This window comes from Myxine glutinosa, chromosome 10 (genome assembly GCF_964187855.1).
Source record: "Myxine glutinosa chromosome 10, kmMyxGlut1.1, whole genome shotgun sequence".
Taxonomy (NCBI): Eukaryota; Metazoa; Chordata; class Myxini; order Myxiniformes; family Myxinidae; genus Myxine; species Myxine glutinosa.
Genome location: NC_136270.1, coordinates 120,757,767 through 120,765,193, shown reverse-complemented (window position 1 = coordinate 120,765,193; position 7,427 = coordinate 120,757,767).

Here is a 7,427-nt window from a genome sequence, read left to right as displayed (position 1 = left end):
ATGAGAGTGTCCCAGAAGCAACATATATACACTACTGAGAGGATTGTTCATAAAGTAGATGGGAGGGTTTTCCAGACGGTCTTTTCGGAGAGACATCGTAAGAGTGTGAGATTTGTCAGGATTGAAAGACATGTTCCACTTGTTTGACCAGCCTGTGATTTTGTCCAGGTCTGCAGAGAGTGAGGCGGCTGCAGACTGCCGATCTGAGGGATGAGGAATGGAGCAGCAGAGAGTGGAGTCATCCAGTGGCAAAGTGGCAAAGAGATAGAGAGGATTTTCCAGAGAGTCGGATAGATCATTGATGAAGACCAGAAAAAGAACAGGGCCCAGAACACTGCCTTGGGGAACTCCAGCCTGAACAGGAAGGGGAGCTGAGAGAAATCCATTCAGGGCCACACGTTGACTACGACCAGAGAGGAGGTTCGCAAGCCATTTTTCACAAGACGTTTTACCTAAATGAAGCAATAATCTGTTATCTTCAAGCAAACAGCTCATATTATTTCCCGGAACTAATGAATGTCACTGGAAAGCTATTCTCAATTTCTATAATATTGTTGTGTGACTGCCCTGTGTGTGCCCTGTGTGGGTGACACAGATGACCAAACGAGCTGAACACTCTGAGGCGTTTAATTCAATGGCAAACCTTCGTTACACGCTAGGGAAGCAGTTGGGGGAGAAGCCGGAAGCGCTTACCTGTGCGAGTCCACCCGACGTCCTTGACCCTGCAATAAATCAACTCAAACCGACACGGAATTAAAATGTACAAAAATACTGGATTTATTAAAGAAAATGCTGGTCACAAAATAATGCACGATAAAACGATATTCCTAATTGGAGCGCCCCCGCACACACCCGAATACAGACAAAGGGAAATTTAACTGGAAAATAACTATGTGTAGTTTGTGGCACTTAGCTCAAATCGGCTCTTGATCTCGTCAGAAATCGTCAAAACCCCATCGCGTCCTTGGCGGGAAACTGCGCTCGTTGGCGCGAACTAGGCCTGGCGCATGCTCCGCTCACTCCTGGCTTCGTGCGCGAAGCAAACATGCCGTACCCGTCCACTCGTCGTTCTTGCTTGGGAAACCGCAGTTCTCGGTCTGCAGTTCTTCCTCCTCACGATCACGATGAAGATGTCGGAACACGACCGTTTGTGATGAATCTTCCTTGTGCAAGAGCAATAGCGACCATTCGCTATGGGATCCAGAACGAGAAGAAGAGAAAATGTCCGCCGTTCCAATTATTTTGTCCTTGAGGCTCTGACGTCATCCCACGACATCTCCGTATCCGCTCCAATCAGTGAGTCCCATCTTACCAGTCCTTGTGCCAATCAGATCCCGGACCAATCACTGGTCTTCAAGGCGAGGCCTCACGAACCTGCCTGTGCCTGTGTGCTCACCAAGTCGGTGTTATCAGCGGTAGTGCTTGATGTCTTGTTTCCAGTTGGTTTTTATTTAGTGTGGTTAATGGCTGATTTCTTATTAGGTGGGTGTAGTGCGGTGTCATAAGGAACACAGGAAAATATTACAGAGGCAATTACAAACAGGGGATGAATTTACCCATAATCCCTATCTAATTAACAAACGCCACCCCTCTCATGGGGACGATGATACAAGCTCTTCCACGACATACAGTCGACACAAATTTCCGACTTATTACATGGGGTTTCTTCTTCTTCATGACAGTCGGAGCACACTAATCTATACATTCTACCTGGACGAAGGTATCACTGTCTACCCCCTACAAACGTAACAATATTCTTTCCAGGAACCAACAAAGTGAAATCATCTACCCACATACAATAATAATTAACTATTGTCTACATTTTCAATATTATCGTACCATATATAATCAATATATGTCTACATTAAAACAATATTAACAACATGGTGACCTATGGATGGCAACAGGAACAGGGGAATCAATGGTGAAGAATCACTTCAAAAAATTCTACTAGCTGGATCCGGATCCGGATCTTCACCAAAATTGAATCGATTCTTCCTTGTCACACACACAACCTGCCCAACAAGTTTCATACAAATCTATCCACAACCTTTTGAGATATCCTGCTATGTATCGTTTTTGGCCCTATCTCCCAATGGTGAAGAATCACTTGAAAAATTAAATAATTCTAATTTCCGAATCCATATTCAGATCTTCACCAAAATCGAATCGAATCGTCCTTGTCAGACACCCAGCCGGTCCACCACCCCTTCCTGAGCAATCGATCCAGGAATTTTTATTTTTGGTGCGAAGAAAATCCTCATTTTTTAATGACGGAATTGGATATCATCCTCCTCATGTCATGATATGGGCAGCAACTTCAGAAGATCACTTGATTGGGCCATATTTTTTAGATACAAGTGTCAATCACACTGCTTATTTGAACATGCTTCAGACGTGGTTTGTTCCACAACTGCGTGAGAGAGATCTCGAGGCAACAGCTATCCTGCAACAAGATGGTGCACCAGCACATTATGCTCTTGCAGTTAGAGAATATCTCGACGACAAATTCAGTGGACGCTGGATAGACGTGGATCTTAGATAGTGTGGCCTCCTCAAAGTTTGGACTTAACAACAAGTGACAACTCGCTTTGGGGCATTGTACAACAACAACAACAACAACAACATGCATTTTAAGGCCATTTTCCCTGCTAGAGCGGGGGTTAGCCTTGCGGTCCCCATGACAATCTTCTCCATTTTGCCCCATTTTCTGCATCTCTCCTTGTTAACCCCCTTGCCCACATTTCTTCTTCGACCATCTTTAGCCAAGTCTTTCTCGGTCTTCCCCGTCCTCTACTTCCTTCTACATTCATTTCCATCACTCTTCTCAACCAGTCACTTTCATCCTTCCTCAACACATGACCAAACCATCTCAACCTCTTCCTCTTCACAGATGCTTTGTGAAAAAGGAAATTTATCATCTCGACCTAACAACAGTTGAAGACCTCAAAACAGCTGCCAGGTACTGCTTTTATGACCTCCAACCCCCAACATGGAAGATGTGCTGGCGAAGGTTTCAGGCAGTAACAAAAATGTGTGCATCGATGTAAGTGTGTATCGCATAGCCCCACCTGCTGGAACCTGGTATTATGTACCAATATTTGAAATGAAAACCATATATATCACAGAAGTGGACAGACGGGTTATTTGCTTGTTACAGTGCCTTCAGAAAGTAATCACACCCCTTGACTTTTTCACATTTTGTTGCGTTACAGCCTCAATTAGAAAATTGATGAAATTGAGATAATTTGTCACTGATATACACAAAATACCAAATAATAAATGTCAAAGAGGAATTTTGTTTTTAGAAAATTTTACAAAATAATTGAAATTTAAATACAGAAATATCGAATTTACCGAAGTATTCAACCCCAGGAGTCAATACTTTGTAGAAGAGCCTTTGGCAGCGATTACAACATCGAGTCTTCTTGGGTGTCTGTATCAGCTTTGCACATATGAATTTGGGGAATTTCTCCCATTCTTCCTTGCAAAATTGCTCAAACTCTATCAAATTGGATGGGGAGCGTCGGTGAACAGCAATCTTCACGTCTTTCCACAGATTCTCAATGGGATTCAAGTTTGGGCTTTCGCTGGGCCACTCCAGGACTTCTACATTCTTGTTCTGAAGCCATTCCAGTGTTTCTTTGGCTGTGTACTTGGGGTTATTGTCTTGTTGGAATGTAAATCTTCACCACAGTCAAATATCTTTTGCACTCTGAAGCAGGTTTTCCTCTAGGATTTATCTGTATTTGGCTCCATTCATTGTTTCCTCTATCCTGGCATTGGCTTAGTGGTCAGGGTGCCGGCTTGGGATCCTAGGATCCTGGGTTCGAATCCCGGTCGATCGCTGAATTAACGCCAGGGGGGTTGACTCAGCCTGTCATCCTTCCGAGGTCGGCAAATTGAGTACCAGCTTGCTGGGATGAATGATCACGGTGTGTACCCCGATTCAGAATAGGCACACTGTATCCCTGCACATCGTAAGAGCGTGACCAAGGGTTGGCGTCAGGAAGGGCATCCGGCCATAAAAACATTGCCTCAAACAGGGAACCATGATTATCATGGGGCCCGCAAGGCTAACCCCCGCTCTAGCGGGGGGAAAAGGCCTTAAAACGATCATTCATTCATTGTTCCCTCTATCCTTACAAGTCTTCCAGTCCCTGCTGCTAAAAAGCATCCCCATAGCATGATGCTGCCATCACCATTCTTCACAGTAAGAATGGTGTTAGATGGGTGATGAGCTGTGCTTGGTTTCCATCAAATGCAGTGCTTTGCATTCAGGCCAGAGTTCAATTTTCATCTCATCCGACCAGAGAATCTTTTGCCTCATTCTCTCAGTCTTCGACGTGTTTTTTTTTGCAAACGCCAGGTGTGCTGTCATGTGCCTTTTTCTCAGAAGTGGCTTCTGTCTAGCCACTTTTCCATAAAGCCTAGATTTGAGAAGTACTGCAGAGACTGTTGCCCTTCCGGCAGGTTCTCCCATCTCAGCCAAGGAACTCTGTAGTTCTGTCAGAGTGTTCATTGGGTTCTTGGTCACCTCCCTGACCAAGGTCCTTCTTGCCCGGTTGCTCAGTTTGGTCAAACGGCCAGCTCTTAAAAGATCTAGGTAGTTCCATATTATTTAAAATTTCCACAGTGAGCGCTATCCCTAATGATGGAGCTCACTGTGCTCTTGGGAATTTTCAACACCCTATAAATTGTTTTATACCCTTCACCAGATCTATGCATCCTCATAATTATATCTTGGAATTCTAAAGACAGTTCCTTGGACTTCATGCAGGAGTTTATGCTCTGACGCGCACTGTCAACTGTGGGACCTTATATAGAAAGGTGTGTTTCTTTCTAAATCATGTCCAATCAATTGCATTAGCCACAGGTGGACTCCAATCAAGTTGTAGAGACATCTCAAGGATGATCAAAGGAAATAATTGGATGCACCCGAGCCCAATTTAGAGTGTTTTAAGGTGTTGAATACTTATTGACACACGACATTTCAGCTTTTAATTTGTAAAGAATTCTAAAAAAACAAATTTCCACTTTGACCTTACGGGGTATTATGTGTAGATCAGTGACAAAAAAAGTTAATTTAATCCATTTTAAATTCACGCTGTGACACAACAAGATGTGAAAACGTCAAGGGGTGTGAATACTTTTGGAAGGCACTGTAATTTTAAGAAAAAAGGGCCTAAAGGAATTCCTCTTTAAATTGTCATTTTATCCCCCAAAAATACCTTTGACCTTGATTCTCTGTCATCAACATCATCATCATCATCATCATCGTTTCGTATGCAGCCTATGACTGCTGCTTGAATAATTGCCTGGAGCGTGTCTGTGCAGCTGATGCAGTGCCCCTGTTCCCAGTAAGTTGGTACTCATTCTGCGGACTTTGGAATGATGACAAGGTGAATCAACCCACATGGTGTTATTTAACGGCATGACAGGGGCTCAAACTCAAGACGCTTATATCTTAGGCCAGCTACCTTAACCGTCAAGCCAACACAAGCCTTTGACCCACTGTGACAAATACAGAGTTGGCATTTAATATGGAATATTTTTTTTGTGGGGGTGAACTTACTTTTCAAGATGACTTAGAACCAAAAGTTCATTGGAATTATGTTGAAATTATTCTAGATTTTGTTAATGTGACCTTTAAAAGAAACAAAAACCACATTTGACATTTCGAAACAAATAAATTGATCCTTGAAAGTGATGTTAACTGATATCGAACTCAATTCATGGACAGTACTGTGTTAAACTTCTGTACGTTTTCCAGAAGTATCTCTTTATTTTGCACATTAGCCAAATTTTTTTTTAACAAAAACAAAAGTTAAATTACGACTGGGATTACCGACAGTAAAATTACAGTTCAGTACTTCATGTAACCCCCACGAGCATTCAGGAGAGCACGTACACGTTGAGGCATGCTGTTCACGAGATTTGCCAAGGTTTGGACAGGAATCGCTTGCCATGCAGTGACAATAGCCTGCTGCAATTCACGCACAGTGGCAGGCTGCTGGTCCAAGTGGTCGATTTGATGCGTTAATTCTGCCCACAGGTTCTCTATCGGATTCATAGCCGGGGACATGGCAGGCCACTCCATATGCTCTACACCACGGTCAGCAAGAAAGTGTTGGATCATGCGAGCACGATGAGGCTGTGCATTGTCATCTTGGAAGACAAAGTTTCCTCGAAAGGCTGCACGAGCAAATGGAAGCAATATTTCTTCCAGAATGGCCCTGTACTTGAACTGGTTCAGGTTTCCATTCAGAACAACCAGGTCAGTTTTGCCCCCTGCATGAACAGCAGCCCAAAGGGTCACCCCACCACCTCCAGCTTGGACTCTTGGCACTATACAATCTTTGTTGTAGGCTTCATGCACTTGTCTGCGCACTCGGACGCAGCCATCTTGATGATAGACCAGAAATCTAGACTCGTCACTGAAGATCACATGATTCCAGTGTCCTGGCTGCCATTGACGGTGCTCTCTGGCCCACTACAATCGGCGCTGGCAGTGTTGTCTGGTCAGGCGTGGCTTTCTCAGGGGACACCTGGCACGATAGCCTGCTTAAACCAGTCGTTGGTTGACTAGCCTTCTGGATACAGGCACATTTGTCAGGTGCTGCCACTCAGCCCTAAGCCGATTAGCTGACTTGGTACGGCCATTGCAGACTAACCGGTGCAGCTGGTGATCATCCCTCCTTGTGGTTCTGCGGTGACGTCCTGGCCTCGGTATTGGAGTAGGGACACCCCTCTGAGCATTTCGTTTCAGGATCTTTGACACCTGACCTTGAGTGATGCCATACTGCCGAGCAATAGCACGCTCTTTCATGCTGTAATTTCGTAAAGCCACCACTCCATGACAAACAGCATTGTCCAGTTGACGGACCATCTCCAGAGGAAGCGGCAATAACTTTTGGAGACGTGCAGCAGTTGTTTTCCACTAATACAGAACGCAACAACCCTTGTATACCCGACTGTGAAGCCAATCGTCAAATGCACCTGTCCGTACATTTTGCCACGCCACCTGTGATATAATCCTGTTGTTGACTTCTTGCTGTGACAGACAATCAGTGACATTGTTCTTTTAACAAATAAATCACCAAAGTGTAAAAGAAACTCACCAGATTGATATACCGAGTTGAGAAAGTAAACCCAAGTCAAGAAAAAAAAAATATTCCATATTAAATGCCAAGTCTGTAAGAATAAAACCACTTCAAAGATAAATGACTAAGACCAAGAGGGGAGAACATTACAAAGTATAAAACGATTACAGGTAACAGAGTAAAAATATTTTTTTATGAGATTTAATAAAAACAGATCAGCATATAATCCATGCTCCATATTGTTTAACATAATCAGTTAGATTTAAAAGTAAAGTATGTGTAGATAAATTAGTTCTAAAACCAGACTTAAATTAACATAAATTA